This window comes from Pseudophryne corroboree, chromosome 1 (assembly GCF_028390025.1).
Source record: "Pseudophryne corroboree isolate aPseCor3 chromosome 1, aPseCor3.hap2, whole genome shotgun sequence".
NCBI lineage: Eukaryota > Metazoa > Chordata > Amphibia > Anura > Myobatrachidae > Pseudophryne > Pseudophryne corroboree.
In genome coordinates, this window is record NC_086444.1 from 731,378,348 (window position 1) to 731,401,861 (window position 23,514).

The 23,514-nt window shown below is 49.1% G+C and overlaps 1 protein-coding gene across 1 annotated transcript in view; it reads right to left on the minus strand.

The window, feature by feature from the left end:
* ELAVL1 (ELAV like RNA binding protein 1) overlaps positions 1-16,732 on the minus strand; it is an 88,955-nt gene extending 72,223 nt beyond the window's left edge. The window contains exon 1 of the mRNA XM_063915957.1: positions 16,608-16,732. The gene's annotated coding sequence lies outside the window, so the exon portion shown is untranslated. The remainder of the gene's footprint in view (positions 1-16,607) is intronic.
* Between the last annotated feature and the right edge of the window lie 6,782 nt (positions 16,733-23,514).

A 23,514-nucleotide genomic window follows, 5' to 3' on the forward strand; every position in this document is an offset into this window, starting at 1 on the left:
TACAAGCATTGCAGAAAAAGTCCGCACTTGGGACGGGCGCCCAGCATCCACTACGGACTACGAGAAATAGATTTACCGGTAAGTAAAGTCTTATTTTCTCTAACGTCCTAGTGGATGCTGGGAACTCCGTAAGGACCATGGGGATTATACCAAAGCTCCCAAACGGGCGGGAGAGTGCGGATGACTCTGCAGCACCGATTGAGCAAACGATAGGTCCTCCTCAGCCAGGGTATCAAACTTGTAGAACTTTGCAAACGTATTTGAACCTGACCAAGTAGCAGCTCGGCATAGCTGTAATGCCGAGACCCCTCGGGCAGCCGCCCAAGAAGAGCCCACCTTCCTAGTGGAATGGGCTTTCACTGATTTTGGCTGCGGCAATCCAGCCACAGAATGAGCCTGCTGAATCGTGTTACAGATCCAGCGAGCAATAGTCTGCTTTGAAGCAGGAGCACCAAGCTTGTTGGATGCATACAGGATAAACAGTGACTCCGTTTTCCTGACTCTAGCCGTTCTGGCTACATAAACTTTTAAAACCCTGACTACATCTAGTAACTCGGAATCCTCCAAGTCACGAGTAGCCACAGGCACCACAATAGGTTGGTTCATATGAAAGGATGAGACCACTTTTGGCAGAAATTGTGGACGTGTCCTCAATTCCGCTCTATCCATATGGAAAACCAGATATGGGCTTTTATGAGACAAAGCCGCTAATTCGGACACGCGCTTAGCCGAAGCCAAGGCTAATAGCATGACCACCTTCCACGTGAGATATTTCAACTCCACTGTTTTAAGTGGTTCAAACCAGTGTGATTTCAGGAAACTCAACACCACGTTAAGATCCCAAGGTGCCACTGGAGGCACAAAAGGAGGCTGAATATGCAGCACTCCCTTTACAAACGTCTGAACTTCTGGCAGAGAAGCCAACTCCTTTTGAAAGAAAATGGAAAGGGCCGAAATCTGGACCTTAATTGAGCCTAACTTCAGGCCCAAATCCACTCCTGACTAAAGGAAGTGAAGGAAACTGCCCAGCTGAAACTCCTCTGTAGGAGCATTGCTGGCCTCACACCAAGAAACATATTTTCGCCATATCCGGTGATAATGTTTAGCCGTTACGTCCTTCCTAGCCTTTATCAGCGTAGGAATGACCTCCTCCGGAATACCCTTTTCTGCTAGGATCCGGCGTTCAACCGCCATGCCGTCAAACGCAGCCGCGGTAAGTCTTGGAACAGACAGGGTCCCTGTTGCAACAGGTCCTGTCTTAGAGGAAGAGGCCACGGATCCTCTGTGAGCAATTCTTGCAGATCTGGATAACAAGTCCTTCGTGGCCAATCTGGAACAATGAGAATTGTTCTTACTCCTCTTTTTCTTATTATCCTCAGTACCTTGGGTATGAGAGCAAGAGGAGGAAATACATAGACCGACTGGAACACCCACGGTGTCACCAGGGCGTCTACAGCTACCGCCTGAGGGTCCCTTGACCTGGCGCAATAGCTCTGTAGCTTCTTGTTGAGGCGTGACGCCATCATGTCTATCTGTGGTAGTTCCCACCGACTTGTAATCTGTGTGAAGACTTCTTGATGAAGTCCCCACTCTCCCGGGTGGAGGTCGTGTCTGCTGAGGAAGTCTGCTTCCCAGTTGTCCACTCCCGGGATGAACACTGCCGACAGTGCGCTTCGAAGAATCCTGGTGGCTTCCGCCATCGCCACTCTGCTCTGCTCCTTGTGCCGCCTTGGCGGTTTACATGAGCCACTGCGGTTATGTTGTCTGACTGAATCAGAACCGGTTGGTCGCGAAGTAGGGACTCCGCTTGACGTAGGGCGTTGTATATGGCCCTTAGTTCCAGGATGTTGATGTGAAGGCAAGTCTCCTGACTTGACCACAGGCCTTGGAAATTTCTTCCCTGTGTGACTGCCCCCCACCCGCAGAGGCTTGCATCCGTGGTCACCAGGACCCAGGCCTGAATGCCGAATCTGCGGCCCTCGAGAAGGTGAGCACTCTGCAGCCACCACAGGAGAGACACCCTGGCGGATAGGGTGATTAACCGATGCATCTGAAGATGTGATCCGGACCATTTGTCCAGTAAGTCCCATTGAAAGGTCCTCGCATGGAACCTGCCGAAGGGAATGGCCTCGTATGATGCCTCCATCTTTCCCAGGACTCGTGTGCAGTGATGCACCGACACCTTTTTTGGTTTTAATAGGTCTCTGACCAGTGTCAGGACTTCCTGAGCCTTCTCCATCGGGAGATAAACCCTCTTCTGGTCTGTGTCCAGAATCTTGCCCAGGAAGGGCAGACGAGTCGTAGGAATCAACTGCAACTTTGGAATATTCAGAATCCAGCCGTGCTGTCCTAACACTTCCAGAGAGCGTGCTACGCTGATCAGTAACTGCTCTCTTGACCTCGCTTTTATGAGGAGATCGTCCAAGTATGGGATAATTGTGACCCCTTGCTTCCGCAGGAGTACCATCATTTCTGCCATCACCTTTGGAAATATTCTCGGTGCCGTGGATAAATGGGGACATGAAGGTACGCATCCTTTATGTCCAGAGACACCATAAAATCCCCCTCTTCCAGGCTTGCAATGACCGCTCTGAGCGATTCCATCTTGAACTTGAACCTTTTCAGGTATATGTTCAGAGATTTTAAATTCAATATGGGTCTGACCGAACCGTCCGGTTTCGGTACCACAAACATGGTCGAATAATAACCCTTCCCTTGTTGAAGGAGGGGAACCTTGACCACCACCTGCTGAAGATACAATTTGTGAATTGCAGCTAACACTATTTTCCTCTCTAATGGGGAAGCTGGCAGGGCCGATTTGAGGTATCGGTGAGGGGGCATCTCTTCGAATTCCAGCTTGTATCCCTGAGACACAATCTCTATTGCCCAGGGATCCACCTGGGAGTGAACCCACTTGTGGCTGAAATTTCGGAGACGCGCCCCCACCGGGTCTAGCTCCGCATGTGGAGCCCCAGCGTCATGCGGTGGATTTAGTGTTAGCTGGGGAGGACTTCTGTTCCTGGGAACTAGCTGTGTTGTGCAGCTTTCTTCCTCTGCCCCTGCCTCTGGCAAGAAAGGACGCACCTCGGACTTTCTTGCCTTTTTGTGATCGAAAGGACTGCATTTGGCAATACGGTGCTTTCTTAGGTTGTGAGGGAACATATGGCAAAAAAATTTGACTTTCCAGCAGTAGCTGTGGAGACCAGGTCCGAGAGACCCTCCCCAAACAATTCCTCACCCTTGTAAGGTAAAACCTCCATGTGCCTTTTTGAGTCGGCATGGCCTGTCCATTGCCGAGTCCACAGGACCCTTCTGGCAGAAATCGACATTGCATTTATTCTAGAGCCCAGTAGGCTAATGTCTCTTTGAGCATCTCTCATATATAGGACAGCGTCTTTTATATGCCCCAGGGTTATTAATATAGTATCCTTGTCTAAGGTATCAAGTTCCTCAGATAAGGTATCCGTCCATGCTGCTACAGCACTACACACCCAGGCCGACGCAATTGCCGGCCTTAGTAAGGTACCTGAATGCGTATAAATGGACTTCAGGGTACCCTCTTGCTTTCTATCCGCAGCATCTTTTAGGGTGGCCGTATCCTGTGACGGCAGGGCTACCCTCTTGGATAAGCGTGTTAGAGCTTTGTCCACCCTAGGGGAGGATTCCCAGCGTAACCTGTCCGTTGGCGGGAAGAGATACGCCATAAGCATCCTCTTGGAAATCTGCAGTTTTTTATCTGGAGATTCCCAAGCCTTTCCACATAACTCATTTAGCTCATGTGAATGGGGAAAGGTCACCTCCTGCCTTTTTTCCCCATACATATGAACCCTCTTGTCAGGGACTGGGGTTTCCTCTGTGATGTGCAACACATCCTTCATTGCTATAATCATATAACGGATGGCTTTAGCCAATTTAGGCTATAACTTTTCATCATCGTAATCGACACTGGAGTCAGAATCCATGTCAGTATCTGTGTCAACAATTTGTGATAGTGGGCGCTTCTGAGACCCTGACGGCCTCTGCGACATCGGATCAGGCATGGGCTGAGACCCTGACTGTCCTAAGGTTTCAGCTTTATCCAACCTTTTATGCAAGGAATTAACATTATCATTTAAAACCTTCCACATATCCATCCAATCAGGTGTCAGGCGCCGTCGGCGGAGACACCACATTCATTTGCTCCCGCTTTGCTTCCACATAGCCTTCCTCGTCAAACATGTCGACACAAGCGTTCCGACACACCACACACACACAGGGGATGCTCTTTTTGAAGACAGTTCCCCCACAAGGCCCTTTGGAGAGACAGAGAGAAAGTATGCCAGCACACCCCCCAGCGCTATATGTCCCAGGAATCACACAGTAACTTAGTGTTAACCCAGTAGCTGCTGTATATTATGTTTTTGCGCATAATTTATGTGCCCCCCCTCTCTTTTTACCCTCTTCTACCGTGAATCTGCAGGGGAGAGCCTGGGGAGCTTCCTCTCAGCGGAGCTGTGGGGAGAAAATGGCGCTGGTGAGTGCTGAGGAAGAAGCCCCGCCCCCTCAGCGGCGGGCTTCTGTCCCGCGTTTCTGTACAAAATGATGGTGGGGGCTCATACATATATACAGTGCCCAACTGTATATATGTCTAACTTTTGCCAAGAGGTCCTAATCGCTGCCCAGGGCACCCCCCCCTGCGCCCTACAGTGACCAGAGTATGTGGGTGTAGTGTGGGAGCAATGGCACACAGCTGCAGTGCTGTGCGCTACCTCAGTGAAGACTGGAGTCTTCTGCCGACGATTTCAAAGTCTTCTTGCTTCTTCCCGGCTTCTGTCTTCCGGCTCTGCGAGGGGGACGGCGGCGCGGCTCCGGGATCGGACGACAAAGGGTGAGATCCTGTGTACGATCCCTCTGGAGCTAATGGTTCCAGTAGGCTAAGAAGCAGAGCCTATCATTTAAGTAGGTCTGCTTCTCTCCCCTCAGTCCCACTATGCAGGGATCCTGTTGCCAGCAGATCTCCCTGAAAATAAAAAACCTAACAAAATACTTTCTTATAGCAAGCTCAGGAGAGCTCACTAAACAGCACCCAGCTCGTCCGGGCACAGATTCAAACTGAGGTCTGGAGGAGGGACATAGAGGGGGGGAGCCAGAGCACACCAGAATCCAAATTCTTTCTTAAAGTGCCCATATCTCCTGCAGAGCCTGTCTATTCCCCATAGTCCTTACGGAGTCCCCAGCATCCACTAGGACGTTAGAGAAAATGGAATACTGACAAAAATGATTGCTCGGATAAATTTGTGAAAATTAAATGGATTTAACAAATTTGTGTGAACAACCATTGTCTGCTTTTCAGCGTTGGGAGCAAATGGTTGATTGTCATTTGCTCCCACACATTGCTTGAGCACAAATTGTTAAAGAAAGACAAGAGCATTGGTTTAGTCACCTTTGCTGGAGCGTGGCTATCTTTAAAATGGGGACTGGTAGGGTATCTTAAGGATTTAGGGCCTGACCCAGAGATGTACGTAAACCCGATGGTACACATACATCTACGATGGTCAGGCGGCTGTGCAGAACCTGTCCTGCGTTGTCTCAAGAAATGTCCTGAAGCCGCAGCCTGATTGACCAGCTGCTGGCATTTGGGCACGGGCAGAGCCCTCAAAAACCTGGATGTTTTGGCCATGTTTTCAGAAAGTAGCAAGGTCAGGGTTTGTGTCTTAGGATGCATATTTCCTGACCCCAACAGCGTGAACAGTCTGGCCATCCTACGTAAACTTTGGGTTACTTAGATGGCCGATATGCACACAAGTGATATGATGTTGCTTCTCCAGACGCAGCAGCAGATCACACAAGAATGCAGGAAGCATCAAGACGCCTCCTGCTGCTTTTTCTTTCTTTTGTACAAAAGACGCAGCTGCTGTACAAACCATGTCCATCTCTGAATCAGGCCTTGAGTATGGTAAACTCTGACCTAGGGGGTAAATGTAAGCCTGCAGCTTGCAGGCATCAGCAACAGACTATCCAAAACCAGGTTATTTGGAAAAATAAATAAGGATTCCTGCATACGACTGGGAAACATATGTATAGTGACTAACCCATCTAAAGTCCTTTTGTTAGGATGTCTAAACCAGAGTTCACACGCATTTCTGCTCGCCACCTCAGGAGGTGGCATGCAAAAACGTGGTCACTTTCATCCGTTCGGAGCAACAATCAAATTGCTTCGTCAGACGCCCACTAGTAACAGCCACCAGGGAAAACAATTGAATAGCTCCCTAAGAATATAGAAAGTTAAATTTTGTAAGACAGAATTAGTGTTGCTGCAGAGTCAAATGAGGGAATTCAAGTTGTGTGTGTGCCGGTTGCGCGGCGGCCGGGATGCCGGTCGATCAGCATACGGACGCCCGCATCCCAGCTGCTAGAATGCTGGCAGGGGGGTGAGCACAACGACACCCACAAGTGGGACTAGCCCCTGTTAGTCAAGATTCTGGCTGGCGGCATTGTCAGTGGTCAGGATTCTGGCGTTAGTATCCCGACCGCTGGGATCCCAAATGCTGGCAATCTAACTACAACCTGTGCCAGTTATTAATGGAAGTATTAAATTGTTGCTGCAGGTAGGAGCGATTGCATGATTTCGACAGTGCACCTAATAGTTTAGCCACTTTATGCTGATAAAACCAGTGCTTTTGGGTGCAACAAGTGCAATAGGTGCCTTCCGCTCTCATGACCATTTGCATAACAATTGAATAACTCCGCTGGGAACCAATTACTTATCTCAGACCAAAATTAAATACCTCCTAAAGAATCTGCAAGTGTGTTTCCAGCAAACATGCAAGAAAAAAAAATATATATAAAACTTTTTGGGGACAGTATCCCGCTCTCCTGTAAAATAACATTGCTAATATTTATGTCCCAAAATTGGGACAATGCATTGGAGTTTGAAGCATAATGTACCCACAGATAATCTAGCTATCACCCACAGTACTATGTACTGAAAAGAAGGTTGTTGCAAGTAAATATTTTGATATACAAGTATGGCACCAGGCTAAAGGTGGGTACACACTATTAGATATAGCTGCAGATCAATTGATCTGCAGATATATCTATGTACGGATCGGGCAGTGTGCTGTGCATACACAGCCCGATCCGTCGGGGGACCGACGTCTTGAACTGGGCGGGCGCTCGCGCCCGCCCAGTTCACCTGTCAATCACCGCCGGCCGCCACAGCATGTGTACGGGTGGTCGGACGACCGCCCCGTACACACACAGCGACGCGCCAATATATCGTTCGATATATTGGCTGTCGGCTGTGCTGCGCGGCCGACGCGATACGTCTGTGAACGACGGAGTTCACAGACTTATCGCCCGTACACACTGGCCGACGGTCCCGCGATGTATAGGCCGTTCAAGAGAACGGCCGATACATCGACCAGTGTGTACGGGCCTTAAGTGAAGAAATATTAATGTGTGTATATGCATATCAACGCACTTAATGCAAAGAATTGTAATAACCATAAATAGAAAAATAAGAATTTACTTACCGATAATTCTATTTCTCATAGTCCGTAGTGGATGCTGGGAACTCCGAAAGAACCATGGGGAATAGCGGCTCCGCAGGAGACTGGGCACAAAAATAAAAGCTTTAGGACTAGCTGGTGTGCACTGGCTCCTCCCCATATGACCCTCCTCCAAGCCTCAGTTAGGATACTGTGCCCGGACGAGCGTACACAATAAGGAAGGATTTTGAATCCCGGGTAAGACTCAAACCAGCCACACCAATCACACCGTACAACCTGTGATCTGAACCCAGTTAACAGCATGATAACAGAGGAGCCTCTGAAAAGATGGCTCACAACAATAATAACCCGATTTTTGTAACTATGTACAAGTATTGCAGACAATCCGCACTTGGGATGGGCGCCCAGCATCCACTACGGACTATGAGAAATAGAATTATCGGTAAGTAAATTCTTATTTTCTCTGACGTCCTAGTGGATGCTGGGAACTCCGAAAGGACCATGGGGATTATACCAAAGCTCCCAAACGGGCGGGAGAGTGCGGATGACTCTGCAGCACCGAATGAGAGAACTCCAGGTCCTCCTCAGCCAGGGTATCAAATTTGTAGAATTTAGCAAACGTGTTTGCCCCTGACCAAGTAGCTGCTCGGCAAAGTTGTAAAGCCGAGACCCCTCGGGCAGCCGCCCAAGATGAGCCCATCTTCCTTGTGGAGTGGGCATTTACAGATTTTTGGCTGTGGCAGGCCTGCCACAGAATGTGCAAGCTGAACTGTACTACAAATCCAACGAGCAATAGTCTGCTTAGAAGCAGGAGCACCCAGTTTGTTGGGTGCATACAGGATAAACAGCGAGTCAGATTTTCTGACTCCAGCCGTCCTGGAACATATTTTCAGGGCCCTGACAACGTCTAGCAACTTGGAGTCCTCCAAGTCCCTAGTAGCCGCAGGCACCACAATAGGTTGGTTCAGGTGAAACGCTGAAACCACCTTAGGGAGAAACTGAGGACGAGTCCTCAATTCCGCCCTGTCCGAAAGGAAAATCAGATAAGGGCTTTTACAGGATAAAGCCGCCAATTCTGACCCGCGCCTGGCCCAGGCCCAACAGCATGACCACTTTCCATGTGAGATATTTTAACTCCACAGATTTAAGTGGTTCAAACCAATGTGACTTTTGGAAACCAAAAACTACATTGAGATCCAAAGGTGCCACTGGAGGCACAAAAGGAGGCTGTATATGCAGTACCCCTTTTACAACGTCAACTTCAGGGACTGAAGCTAGTTCTTTTTGGAAGAAAATTGACAGGGCCGAAATTTGAACCTTAATGGACCCCAATTTCAGGCCCATAGACACTCCTGTTTGCAGGAAATGTAGGAATCGACCCAGTTGAATTTCCTCCGTCGGGCCTTACTGGCCTCGCACCACGCAACATATTTTCGCCAAATGTGGTGATAATGTTTTGCGGTTACATCCTTACTGGCTTTGATCAGGATAGGGATGACTTCATCCGGAATGCCTTTTTTCCTTCAGGATCCGGCGTTCAACCGCCATGCCGTCAAACGCAGCCGCGGTTCTTGGAACAGACAGGGTCCTTGATGGAGCAGGTCCCTTCTTAGAGGTAGAGGCCACGGATCCTCCGTGAGCATCTCTTGAAGTTCCGGTTACCAAGTCCTTCTTGGCCAATCCGGAGCCACGAATATAGTGCTTACTCCTCTCCATCTTATCAATCTCAGTACCTTGGGTATGAGAGGCAGATGAGGGAACACATACACTGACTGGTACACCCACGGTGTTACCAGAGCGTCTACAGCTATTGCCTGAAGGTCCCTTGACCTGGCGCAATACCTGTCGAGTTTTTCCCAACGGTTTATAATCATGTGGAAGACTTCTGGGTGAAGTCCCCACTCTCCCGGGTGGAGGTCTGCTGAGGAAGTCTGCTTCCCAGTTGTCCACTCCCGGAATTGCTGACAGTGCTATCACATGATTTTCCGCCCAGCGAAGAATCCTTGCAGCTTCTGCCATTGCCCTCCTGCTTCTTGTGCCACCCTGTCTGTTTACGTGGGTGACTGCCGTGATGTTGTCCGACTGGATCAACACCGGCTGACCTTGAAGCAGAGGTCTTGCTAAGCTTAGAGCATTGTAAATGGCCCTTAGCTTCAGGATATTTATGTGAAGTGATGTCTCCAGGCTTGACCATAAGCCCTGGAAATTCCTTCCCTGTGTGACTGCTCCCCAGCCTCGCAGGCTGGCATCCGTGGTCACCAGGACCCAGTCCTGAATGCCGAATCTGCGGCCCTCTAGAAGATGAGCACTCTGCAACCAACACAGGAGGGACACCCTTGTTCTTGGTGACAGGGTTATCCGCTGATGCATCTGAAGATGCGACCCGGACCATTTGTCCAGCAGGTCCCACTGGAAAGTTCTTGCGTGGAATCTGCCGAATGGGATTGCTTCGTAGGAAGCCACCATTTTACCCAGAACCCTTGTGCATTGATGCACTGAGACTTGGCTCGGTTTTAGGAGGTTCCTGACTAGCTCGGATAACTCCCTGGCTCTCTCCTCCCGGAGAAACACCTTTTTCTGGACTGTGTCCAGGATCATCCCTAGGAACAGAAGACGAGTCGTCGGAACCAGCTGCGATTTTGGAATATTGAGAATCCAATCGTGTTGCCGCAACACTACCTGAGATAGTGCTACACCGACCTCCAACTGTTCCCTGGATCTTACCCTTATCAGGGAATCGTCCAAGTAAGGGATAACTAAAATTCCCTTCCTTCAAAGGAATATCATCATTTCGGCCATTACCTTGGTAAAGACCCGGGGTGCCGTGGACCATCCATACGGCAGCGTCTGAACTGATAGTGACAGTTCTGTACCATAAACCTGAGGTACCCTTGGTGAGAAGGGTAAATTGGGACATGAAGGTAAGCATCCTTGATGTCCCGAGACATCATGTAGTCCCCTTCTTCCAGGTTCGCAATCACTGCTCTGAGTGACTCAATCTTGAATTTGAACCTCTGTATGTAAGTGTTCAAAGATTTTAGATTTAGAATCGGTCTCACCGAGCCGTCCGGCTTCGGTACCACAACAGTGTGGAATAATACCCCGTTCCCTGTTGCAGGAGGGGTACCTTGATTATCACCTGCTGGGAATACAGCTTGTGAATGGCTTCCAAAACGGTCTCCCTGTCAGAAGGAGACATCGGTAAAGCCGACTTTAGGAAACGGCGAGGGGGAGACGTCTCGAATTCCAATTTGTACCCCTGAGATATCACCTGACGGATCCAGGTGTCTACTTGCGAGTGAGCCCACTGCGCGCTGAAATTCATTGAGACGGGCCCCCCACCGTGCCTGATTCTGCTTGTAAAGCCCCAGCGTCATACTGAGGGCTTGGCAGAGGCGGGAGAGGGTTTCTGTTCCTGGGAACTGGCTGATTTCTGCAGCCTTTTTCCTCTCCCTCTGTCACGGGGCAGAAATGAGGAACCTTTTGCCCGCTTGTCCACGAAGAGACTGCGCCTGATAATACGGCGTCTTCTCATGTTGAGAGGCGACCTGGGGTACAAACGTGGATTTCCCAGCTGTTGCCGTGGCCACCAGGTCTGAAAGACCGACCCCAAATAACTCCTCCCCTTAATAAGGCAATACTTCCAAATGCCGTTTGAAATCCGCATCACCTGACCACTGTCGTGTCCATAACCCTCTACTGGTAGAAATGGACAACGCACTTAGACTTGATGCCAGTCGGCAAATATTCCGCTGTGCATCACGCATATATAGAAATGCATCTTTTAAATGCTCTATAGGCAAAAATATACTGTCCCTATCTAGGGTATCAATATTTTCAGTCAGGGAATCCGACCACGCCAACCCAGCACTGCACATCCAGGCTGAGGCGATTGCTGGTCGCAGTATAACACCAGTATGTGTGTAAATACATTTTAGGATACCCTCCTGCTTTCTATCAGCAGGATCCTTAAGGGCGGCCATCTCAGGAGAGGGTAGAGCCCTTACAAGCGTGTGAGCGCTTTATCCACCCTAGGGGGTGTTTCCCAACGCACCCTAACCTCTGGCGGGAAAGGATATAATGTCAATAACATTTTAGAAATTATCAGTTGTTATCGGGGGAAACCCACGCATCATCACACACCTCATTTAATTTCTCAGATTCAGGAAAACTACAGGTAGTTTTTCCTCACCGAACATAATACCCCTTTTTGGTGGTACTCGTATTATCAGAAATGTGTAAAACATTTTTCATTGCCTCCATCATGTAACGTGTGGCCCTACTGGAAGTCACATTTGTCTCTTCACCGTCGACACTGGAGTCAGTATCCGTGTCGGCGTCTATATCTGCCATCTGAGGTAACGGGCGCTTTAGAGCCCCTGACGGCCTATGAGACGTCTGGACAGGCACAAGCTGAGTAGCCGGCTGTCTCATGTCAACCACTGTCTTTTATACAGAGCTGACACTGTCACATAATTCCTTCCAACAGTTCATCCACTCAGGTGTCGACCCCCTAGGGGGTGACATCACTATTACAGGCAATCTGCTCCGTCTCCACATCATTTTTCTCCTCATACATGTCGACATAAACGTACCGACATACAGCACACACACAGGGAATGCTCTGATAGAGGACAAGACCCCACTAGCCCTTTGGGGAGACAGAGGGAGAGTTTGCCAGCACACACCAGAGCGCTATATATATACAGGGATAACCTTATATAAGTGTTTTTCCCCTTATAGCTGCTGTATCTTTAATACTGCGCATAATTAGTGCCCCCCCTCTCTTTTTTAACCCTTTCTGTAGTGTAGTGACTGCAGGGGAGAGCCAGGGAGCTTCCCTCCAACGGAGCTGTGAGGGAAAATGGCGCCAGTGCGCTGAGGAGATAGGCTCCGCCCCCTTATCGGCGGCCTTATCTCCCGTTTTTCTATGTATTCTGGCAGGGGTTAAATGCATCCATATAGCCCAGGAGCTATACGTGATGCATTTTTTGCCATCCAAGGTGTTTTTATTGCGTCTCAGGGCGCCCCCCCCCAGCGCCCTGCACCCTCAGTGACCGGAGTGTGAAGTGTGCTGAGAGCAATGGCGCACAGCTGCAGTGCTGTGCGCTACCTTGTTGAAGACTGACGTCTTCTGCCGCCGATTTTCCGGACCTCTTCTGCTCTTCTGGCTCTGTAAGGGGGACGGCGGCGCGGCTCTGGGACCCATCCATGGCTGGTCCTGTGATCGTCCCTCTGGAGCTAATGTCCAGTAGCCTAAGAAGCCCAATCCACTCTGCACGCAGGTGAGTTCGCTTCTTCTCCCCTTAGTCCCTCGATGCAGTGAGCCTGTTGCCAGCAGGACTCACTGAAAATAAAAAAACCTAATTTAAACTTTTACTCTAAGCAGCTCAGGAGAGCCACCTAGATTGCACCCTTCTCGTTCGGGCACAAAAATCTAACTGAGGCTTGGAGGAGGGTCATAGGGGGAGGAGCCAGTGCACACCAGCTAGTCCTAAAGCTTTTATTTTTGTGCCCAGTCTCCTGCGGAGCCGCTATTCCCCATTGTCCTTTCGGAGTTCCCAGCATCCACTAGGACGTCAGAGAAATGTACAGTTGACATGGTCACTATGCTGACATGAGACACTTTTTCTTTCATTTTTTTTTACTTTTTCATACTTTACGATCCACGTGGACTACGATTGGGAAGAGTAACCTGTGCCGAGAACAGCGAGGCACCTTGCCCACGCGAGCCATGCAAGGGGATATGGTGCACTAATTGGAGTTCCCAGTCACTTTATGAAGAAAAGAGATCAAAAAAATCTATAGAAAAAAACCTCATGTTGATCTTTTCCATTTCGACCTAATGACCGTGTCAACCTATTTCAGGTGTTGACCTAGTCACTGTTGACCCTATGAGCCACACCCGGAAAAGCTTCCTGACAGAAAATATGTACCAATCACATTGTACAACTGTATCAGATCTTAGCTATAAATCAAAATAGACTTGTACATCAAATATCAGACTACAGTATAGTCTCAAATTCAACAATAGACAATGGGGTCGGTTCAATTTAGCAACAGTTGAATAGCGCGGGGAATTAGCTCCAGGCGCTATTCAATACAGCGACTAGTTACCCCCAATTGATGGGAATTCTTCTCTCACCCCCGGGGAGGGGGGTAAGAGAAGAAAACCGACAAAAGTGCTGCCGCGCGGCCGGCACGAGGCTGATTCTGTCGGGAATCAGCATCGCCGCGGGTAGTTAAGTCGGAGAATGCCTGTTCTCCCGACAAAACAACCTGTTAAGTCCGCGAGAACGGGCATTCTCCGACTTAACTTTAGCTGAATTGAATAGCGTCGGGAGCTAACTCCCGGTGCTATTCAACTGTTACTGAATTGAATCAACCCCAATGATGTAATGCTCATGGGTTATACCTTACTTACATGATAACTAATTTCTCAATATCAAATTTTTTTTTTTTGCCTTTTTCGATAATATTTTGTAGACATCTCTGCACAATATTGTTGAGGTAGTATAAAGACATTTATATTATCTCATTATTGTACAATTTTGAGGATAGCTAATAAAAATGTAGTTTTGAATAAATCATAAGTGGCACTAGAGACTACAATCAAATAGCATTCATGTAGCATTTTGTATTGCCAGTCTGTCGATTTCTATATTTCAAGTCAACAGAAAAAAAAACTAAAAATGCATAACTAACATGTTTAATGTGTTTGTTAAGGGCCGTACTGACGGGGAGATTTCCCCAGAGATGTGTGCTGAGCGGTCTAGCTGAGTGAGGGGGGGCAGACATGGGGGGCCGCTCATTTCACCCAGTGGTGTAATGAGTAGAGATGATCGGGTTCGGTTTTACTCGGGATTTACCCAAATCTCCTTATTGGCTCATGGACGTCACGTGTTTTGGTTAGCCAATAAGAAAAAGCCAGAAAAAAAAGAACTTGCGATAATTCTGGCATTAACAGAGTAAATCAGAACACGCTCATGCTCATCTCTAGTAATGATGCGACCTGCTATATTGTGGCTGCATGCAGACCAAACTAGCACCAGCGACGTGCGGGACCGCGCATACCTGTCGCTGGCACCCCTACACACGGAGCGATGTTCAGCTAATTTCTAAGCAATCTAGTCAGATTGCTTAGAAATGAGCTGAACATCACTCCGTGTGTACCCCCCTTTACTAGTATGTACAAAGTTAGTGTATTAGGGGCCAAGCAACATTTTTTTTTTTTAAACAGAACTGCATATATGACAAAGTAATAAAGCAGTGGTTCCCAAACTAGGACCACCACAAGGTCACGTTTTCCAGGTCACCCAGAGGTGCACAGATGTATTAATTGCTCACTGGCACATTTTTCTATATCCATAGGTGGAGCTGATTATTTCACTTGTGATTCTGTGAGGAGACCTGGAAAACATGAACTGTTTGGGGTCCTTGAGGACAGCGTTTGAGAACCACTGTAGTAAAGTATCATCCACTGTGGAGAGCATTAATAAAAGAATATGTGATAAAGAAAAATAAATAAATCAGATTCTGAGTTAACATTAAAATAAAGAATTATACTAAACCATTTGCAAATATTCCCTATTACAATTTTGGGATGATAAACAGGGTTAGATACACCCCCTTATGGTCCAGAAACATAAATAAAATAAATCCTCTATTTGCCCTTTCCATTGTGTTACTTAAAACAACAAGACCCAATGTAGGTCACAATCTGTGATCCCACCACTGAAAAGTACCTCTATACTACTGTCTTTTCCTTAAAATCTCCTTATGCATTAAATAGCTGATGACATCCAAGTGGACGAGAAATTACTTGTGTAGGTGTGTGTCTGTGTAAAGTCATCTGCCTAGAATCAAATGATTTTCCCAAAGGACCAAAAGTGAACCACATAAAACCGGCAAATACCATCAGAAACAAGCATTACTGGGTCCCATGCAGATAATAGGAAGCAGAAGATGTGCATCTTATTTGGTAAACAGTATTTTCCCATTTGCATACTGACAGTAAGAAAACCCCCAGATAGACTGTTCAAAAAAACTAAGGGGTCGATTCAATTCACAGACAGTTGAATAGCGCCGGGAATTAGCTCCCAGTGCTATTCAATTCAGCTCAAGTTAAGTCGGCGAATGCCCGTTCTCCCGGACTTAACAGGTTGAATTGTCGGGAGAAGGGCATTCTCCGACTTAACTCCCCGCCACGATGCTGATTCCCGACAGAATCAGCCTCACGCCGACCACACTTTTGCCGGATTTCCTCTCTCATCCCCCAGGGGTGAGAGAAGAATTCCCGACAATTGTCACTTGGTGCTGTATTGAATAGCGCCAGGAGCTAATTCCTGGCGCTATTCAACTGTCGGTGAATTGAATCAACCCCTTTGCTGCCAATTCAATTAAATGTAATTTTCCATCTGAATTGCTTGTTATAGTGGCACATAGCAATAGCAACACTTTAAGTTTATAAGTTGCATGCCAACAATGAAATGAGCACTGCTGGGCTACCTTATCAGCCACATATCGCATCCCTACATAATATTTAACTAAATTGCCCTTACTCAAAGAAATCGCCGCCTCACTGATGCCCACGCAGCCTGCGTCGCACATACTGCAATACTGCCCGCTCCCTGTACATGGCCTGCAGCAGCCCCGGCACAGAGGCCCTGGGGGAAGTCGGAACGTGTGCCGCCATAACAGTAGCAGCGCCCGGCCTGCGTGGGATACACCACCGTATACTGCGCACTAGTGGCCTCCCGGGTGACCGTAACACAAACACAGCGGCATCGTAGCTGCAGGTACAGCGCTCTCCCGCCCATCCCCTCGCAGCCGGCATCACCCCTCCCCGGCACTACCGCCAGCATCATCCCATTCTCTCGGAGACTCGGGATCCAGGGACAGGAGCCACACGCGTGGCCGGGAGCGGCAAACTACCTCGTAGCAGCGTCCGGTGTTACATGAGCAGGCCGCACTGCGTCCTTAGGCGGGCGGCCTAGGGGGAGGAGGGTGCGGGATGCAGGAGTGGGCCGCCCATGAGGCCTCTTTAGGCTACGGAACAGTTTTCCAAGCACAACCAACATACACTTTACTCCGTCATTGCGGTCCAGCGTATCTTACCCTTGTGAACTTCCCGCTCTATTCAGACGAGTGAGCGGCGAGATCCGTGACCCGACCCGGACGTTCCCAGCGCGGAGAGAGCGGCGGCTGCTGGCGTCACACGAGGAGAAAAAAAAAAAAGGAGTTAAAAAAAAAAAAAAAAAAACACAGAAAGAAAGAAAAGCAACATGGCGGCGTTGCGTGGCGCATGCGTAGTTCCCGATGTAAACCCTGCTACCGCCAAAGCCCATTGGCTGAATTAATAATAACTCGCTCTCCATTGGCTAGCTGCCACGCTCATAACAAAGTAGCCAGGGTACCTCATTTTGATACTTCCGGTTTATCGAACTGCTGGCTGCTAGCGCTCATGCGCGGGATAATGGCGCCTCGGTTCCAGGAGCGCTTGCATTGTAACAATAACAGAGGCTATACGTCCAATAGCGAATAAACTGTAGACGTACTGTAGGTTAAATGGGTGCTCCTTATACAATGTAAGTTTTTTTTTTATTTCCTGCTAGTGGTGACTGGTTTAGAAAGTGAATTTCAAATATTCGCTGTTCCCTATAAAATGTCTCTTAAGATTCTTCTGTGACATCCAGTGGTGCCACTTGCCCAGGGCAAGCTCATGACGAATCATTAAAATGAAAACCGTTTATCCTGGTTATTTGTGTATGAATAAATGTGAAGTGCTACTAAGTGAAGCGATATGTGAAAATGCTGTTTGTCCATTTTCTACATTGTTTACTTCAAGCTCATAATGATGTGGGTCGCAGGAAACTCATTTAAAAGTTTTGGTGCTACTCAGTGGTCAAGGTGGGTAGTTACAGATGGGGTAGAAGTGAGTATGCAACGGAGGGTTTAGGATGAGAGATGGCTGTGTTTGATGAAGCAGTGGGTCTTGAGAGCCCGTTGAAAGTATTGTAGATAGGTGGAAAATCTAGTCTAATAGGGAGAGGTAAGGGCCATATACACGGGAGAGATGTGTGCTGAGCCCGCCACTCAGCACAGCGCGATGTGTGCTGAGCAATGCGGGGGAGGATGGGGGGCCGCTCATTTCACCCCGCGGGTGAAATGAGCGATGTGCTAGGCCAATCTAGCACCAGCGATAGCGATGCGCGGGGCTGCGCATCACTGTGGGGGTACACACGGAGAGATCACTGCTTAAAATCTAAGCAATCTAGTCAGATTGCTTAGATTTTAAGTAGCGATCGCTCCGTGAGTACCCCCCTGTAGAGAAATCCAGAGATAAGGGGGCACCACACCCAAAATCTTTGAGGCAGGAATGGGAGGAAGTAACCAGTTGGCAGGCGAGGCGGTGTGAAATTGTAGAGTGAGGAGGGTAAATGGGAGTGTGAAGGGAAATAAGATCAGAGATGTAAATGGGAGTGGAGTGGGTGAAGGCTTTGTAAGTGAGTGTGAGAAGCTTGAATTGGATTCGGAAAGGGGAGCCAGTGTAGGGCTTGTAAGAGAGGAAAGGTGTACGTACTACATTTGGGGAGGAAGATGAGCCCGGCAGCACCATTGAGGGTAGACTGGAGTGGAGAGAGGTGTTTGTCAGGGAGGCCAGATAGGAGGAGATTGCAGTAGTCCAATCTTGAGATGACCAGTGAGTGGATGAGGGTCTTAGTAGCGTCCTGGGTGAGAAAGGATCTGATCTTGGAAATATTTTTTAGATGGAAACGGCCGGACTGCGAGAGGTACTGAATGTGTGGTTTGAAGCAGAGGAAGAAATCAAGGATAACTCAGACACAACATACTTGAGGGCTATAGGAGATAGTTGTGCCATCAATAGAGAGTGAAATTGTGGGAGGTGAGGTTATGCGGAGTGTTGGAAGATGATCAGCTCAGTGTTAGACATGTAGGGCGGGATGTACTAAAGTGAAAATGCGGTAAATCCCCCGGTTTTGGGGGTTTTACAGCATTTTCATATGTACAAACCCCGTCCGCTGCGTTTTCACCGCTGAGGGTATCGCCATCAAAGATGGTGATACCCTATAGAAGCCTATGGGCTTCTTACCGCCACTGAGCTGTGGAGCAGGGGGCTGTGACTATGGGAGCGTGGAGCGGACACCGGCGTGGAAGGAGGCTGGATATAATTGTAAGTGTTAGAGCAGCGGGGGATGCGGGGCCGGGTGTCGCCATCAGCAGGATGTGTGGGGCGTGGGCATAGCTGCCGAGTCCTCCCCCTCTCCCGCCGGTATCTGTCATCTGCCGGTCTCATGCTTACCTCATCTCCTGCTGCCCTCGTCTGTGCTGTCTACTGCCCCCGCTGCCGCTTGCCGGGCACCCTCTCCCCTCCGCTATATTGTTATTAACGCTGCCCGGCTGCTGGGACAGCCAGAGACTCCAAGGAGGTGACGGAGATCCCCCGCATACCCCCCTCACAGGTATCGTCGGAGGACTCCGTCACCGCATTGCGATGTTAATCGCATATGTTAGTAAATATGCGCTCAACATCACTGCGGTAGGTGGCGAGGGGCGGCAATGTATTTTCTCTTACGTCCTAGAGGATGCTGGGGACTCCGTAAGGACCATGGGGTATAGACGGGCTCCGCAGGAGACATGGGCACTATAAAGAACTTTAGATGGGTGTGCACTGGCTCCTCCCTCTATGCCCCTCCTCCAGACCTCAGTTAGATCCTGTGCCTAGAGGAGACTGGGTGCATTACAGGGGAGCTCTCCTGAATTTCTCTGAAAAATAATTTTGTTAGGTTTTTTATTTTCAGGGAGTCCTGCTGGCAACAGGCTCCCTGCATCGTGGGACTGAGGAGAGAGATGCAGACCTACTTAAATGATAGGCTCTGCTTCTTAGGCTACTGGACACCATTAGCTCCAGAGGGTCGGAACGCAGGTCTCACCCTCGCCGTTCGTCCCGGAGCCACGCCGCCGTCCTCACAGAGCCGGAAGATAGAAGCCGGGTGAGTATTAGAAGAAAGAAAACTTCAAAGGCGGCAGAAGACTTCAGTTCTTCTCTGAGGTAACGCTGCGCGCCATTGCTCCCACACACAACTAGTGCCAGATTAAGGTCCACCCTGGCCTGGAGCTGAAATTTTTGAAGGGCCTATTGTGTGCCATCAAAAGGGGTGTGACTATCACCACGTGGGGGGGGGGGGGGGGGGGGGACTAATGATGTGGAGGGCATAACCAGTGCTCTGGGGAATGATCTATACAGGAGGTATGTCTAGCAACATGATGGGCTTAGTACTGCCTACCTTTGTTTATTTAACCATCTGTAATTCCTGCCACCACCACTTCCTTGCCATCATGCCCTGACCACACAACACACACTGATATACACCTCAGTCACCATCATGCCCTGACCACACAACAGCCACACAAATACCCGTCACTCGCCATCATGCCCTGACCACACAACACACACACAAATATCCTTTCCAAGATCTGACAAAAAAATAAAACCCCCAAAGAAAATTGTATAATATTTTCATTTCTTAAATTCATTTGCCCTACCTCTCAGTGTATTCGATGCTATTCATTCCTCCTCCTGACGGATGTATTACGCAGAAGCTTCTTAGTTTGAGCTGTTGTTGTTATCCAACACTGGCCTGGGACACAGTGGTATCCCATTTTCTCTGACGTCCTAAGTGGATGCTGGGACTCCGTAAGGACCATGGGGAATAGCGGCTCCGCAGGAGACTGGGCACAACTAAAAGAAAGCTTTAGACTACTGGTGTGCACTGGCTCCTCCCTCTATGACCCTCCTCCAGACTTCAGTTAGAATCTTGTGCCCGGCTGAGCTGGATGCACACTAGGGGCTCTCCTGAGCTCCTAGAAAGAAAGTATATTTTAGGTTTTTTATTTTACAGTGAGATCTGCTGGCAACAGACTCACTGCAGCGAGGGACTAAGGGGAGAAGAAGCGAACCTACCTAACTGGTGGTAGCTTGGGCTTCTTAGGCTACTGGACACCATTAGCTCCAGAGGGATCGACCACAGGACCCGACCTCGCTGTTCGGTCCCGAAGCCGCGCCGCCGGCGCCCTTACAGAGCCAGAAGCAAGAAGTGTTCCTGAAAATCGGCGGCAGAAGACTTCTATCTTCAACAAGGTAGCGCACAGCACTGCAGCTGTGCGCCATTGCTCCTCATGCACACCTCACACTCCGGTCACTGATGGGTGCAGGGCGCTGGGGGGGGCGCCCTGAGGGCAATATTAGACACCTTGGCTGGCAAATCTACACCATATATAGTCAGGAAGGCTATATAGGTGTAAAAATACCCCTGCCAGAATTCCAGAAAAAGCGTGAGAAGTCCGCCGGAAAAGGGGCGGGGCCATCTCCCTCAGCACACTGGCGCCATTTTTCCCTCACAGCTCCGCTGGAAGGACGCTCGCTGGCTCTCCCCTGCAGTGTACAAGCTACAGAAGGGTAAAAAAGAGAGGGGGGGCACTAAATTTAGGCGCAGTATATATAATAGAAGCAGCTATAAGGGAAAAACACTCATTTATAGTGGGATCCCTGTGTTATATAGCGCTCTGGTGTGTGCTGGCATACTCTCTCTCTGTCTCCCCAAAGGGCTTTGTGGGGTCCTGTCCTCTGTCAGAGCATTCCCTGTGTGTATGCGGTTTGTCGGTACGGCTGTGTCGACATGTTTGATGAGGAGGCTTATGTGGAGGCGGAACAGATGCCGATAAATGTGATGTCACCCCCTGCGGGGTCGACACCTGAGTGGATGGTGCTGTGGAAGGAATTACGTGACAGTGTCGACTCCTTGCATAAAAGGTTTGACGACATACCAAATGTAGGACAGCCGGCTTCTCAGCCTGTGCCTGCCCAGGCGTCTCAAAAGCCATCAGGGGCTCTAAAACGCCCGCTACCTCAGATGGCAGACACAGATGTCGACACGGATACTGACTCCAGTGTCGACGACGATGAGACTAATGTAACTTCCAATAGGGCCACACGTTACATGATTGAGGCAATTAAAAATGTGTTACACATATCTGATGTTACCCCGGGTACCACAAAAAAGGGTATTATGTTTGGAGAGAAAAAACTACCAGTGGTTTTTCCTCCATCTGAGGAATTAAATGAAGTGTGTGAAGAAGCGTGGGCTTCCCCTGATAAGAAACTGGTAATTTCTAAGAGGTTACTAATGGCGTACCCTTTCCCGCCAGAGGATAGGTCACGTTGGGAAACATCCCCTAGGGTGGATAAAGCGCTCACACGCTTGTCAAAGAAGGTGGCACTACCGTCTCCGGATACGGCCGCCCTGAAGGAATCTGCTGATAGAAAGCAGGAGGCTATCCTGAAGTCTATATATACACACACAGGTGTTATACTGAGACCTGCTATTGCTTCAGCATGGATGTGCAGTGCTGCAGCTGCGTGGTCAGATTCCCTGTCGGTAAATATTGATACCCTAGACAGGGACACTATATTGCTAACCGTAGAGCATATTAAAGACGCACTCTTCTACATGAGGGATGCACAGAGGGATATTTGCCGGCTGGCATCTAAAATAAGTGCAATGTCCATTTCTGCCAGGAGAGGGTTATGGACTCGGCAGTGGACATGAGATGCAGATTCTAAAAGGCACATGGAAGTTTTGCCTTATAAGGGTGAGGAGTTGTTCGGGGATGGTCTCTCGGACCTCGTTTCCACAGCAACGGCTGGGAAATCTAAATTTTTACCCCATGTTCCCTCACAGCCAAAGAAAGCACCGTATTATCAGGTACAGTCCTTTCGGCCCAATAAGGGCAAGCGGGTTAGGGGCGCGTCCTTTCTGCCCAGAGGCAGAGGTAGAGGGAAAAAGCTGCAGCATATAGCCAGTTCCCAGGAGCAAAAGTCCTCCCCCGCTTCCTCTAAGTCCACAGCATGACGCTGGGGCTCCACAGGCGGAGCCAGGTACGGTGGGGGCCCGTCTCAAAAATTTCAGCAATCAGTGGGCTCGCTCACGGGTGGATCCCTGGATCTTTCAAGTAGTATCTCAGGGGTACAAGCTGGAATTCGAGACGTCTCCCCCCCGCCGTTTTTTCAAATCTGCCTTACCAACAACTCCCTCAGACAGGGAGGCAGTGTTACAGGCAATTCACAAGCTGTATTCACAACAGGTGATAGTAAAGGTGCCCCTACTTCAACAAGGACGGGGGGTTACTATTCCACAATGTTTGTGGTACCGAAACCGGACGGTTCGGTGAGACCCATTTTAAATTTGAAATCCTTGAACACGTATATAAAAAAATTCAAGTTCAAGATGGAATCGCTCAGGGCGGTTATTGCAAGCCTGCACGAGGGGGATTACATGGTATCACTGGACATCAAGGATGCTTACCTGCATGTCCCCATTTACCATCCTCACCAGGAGTACCTCAGATTTGTGGTACAGGATTGTCATTACCAATTCCAGATGTTGCCGTTCGGTCTATCCACGGCTCCGAGGGTCTTTACCAAGGTAATGGCCGAAATGATGATACTCCTTCGAAAGAAGGGAGTTTTAATTATCCCGTACTTGGACGATCTCCTGATAAAGGCGAGGTCCAGGGAGCAGTTGTTGGTCGGGGTAGCACTATCTCGGGAGGTGCTACAACAGCACGGCTGGATTCTAAATATTCCAAAGTCACAGCTGATCCCTACGACACGTCTACTGTTCCTGGGGATGGTTCTGGACACAGAACAGAAAAAAGTGTTTCTCCCGGAGGAGAAGGCCAAGGAGCTGTCATCTCTAGTCAGAGGCCTCCTAAAACCAAAACGGGTGTCGGTGCATCACTGCACGCGGATCCTGGGAAAGATGGTAGCTTCCTACGCAGCAATTCCATTCGGCAGGTTCCATGCAAGAACTTTTCAGTGGGACCTGTTGGACAAGTGCTCCGGATCGCATCTTCAGATGCATCGGCTGATAACCCTGTCTCCAAGGACCAGGGTGTCTCTGCTGTGGTGGCTGCAGAGTGCTCATCTTCAAGAGGGCCGCAG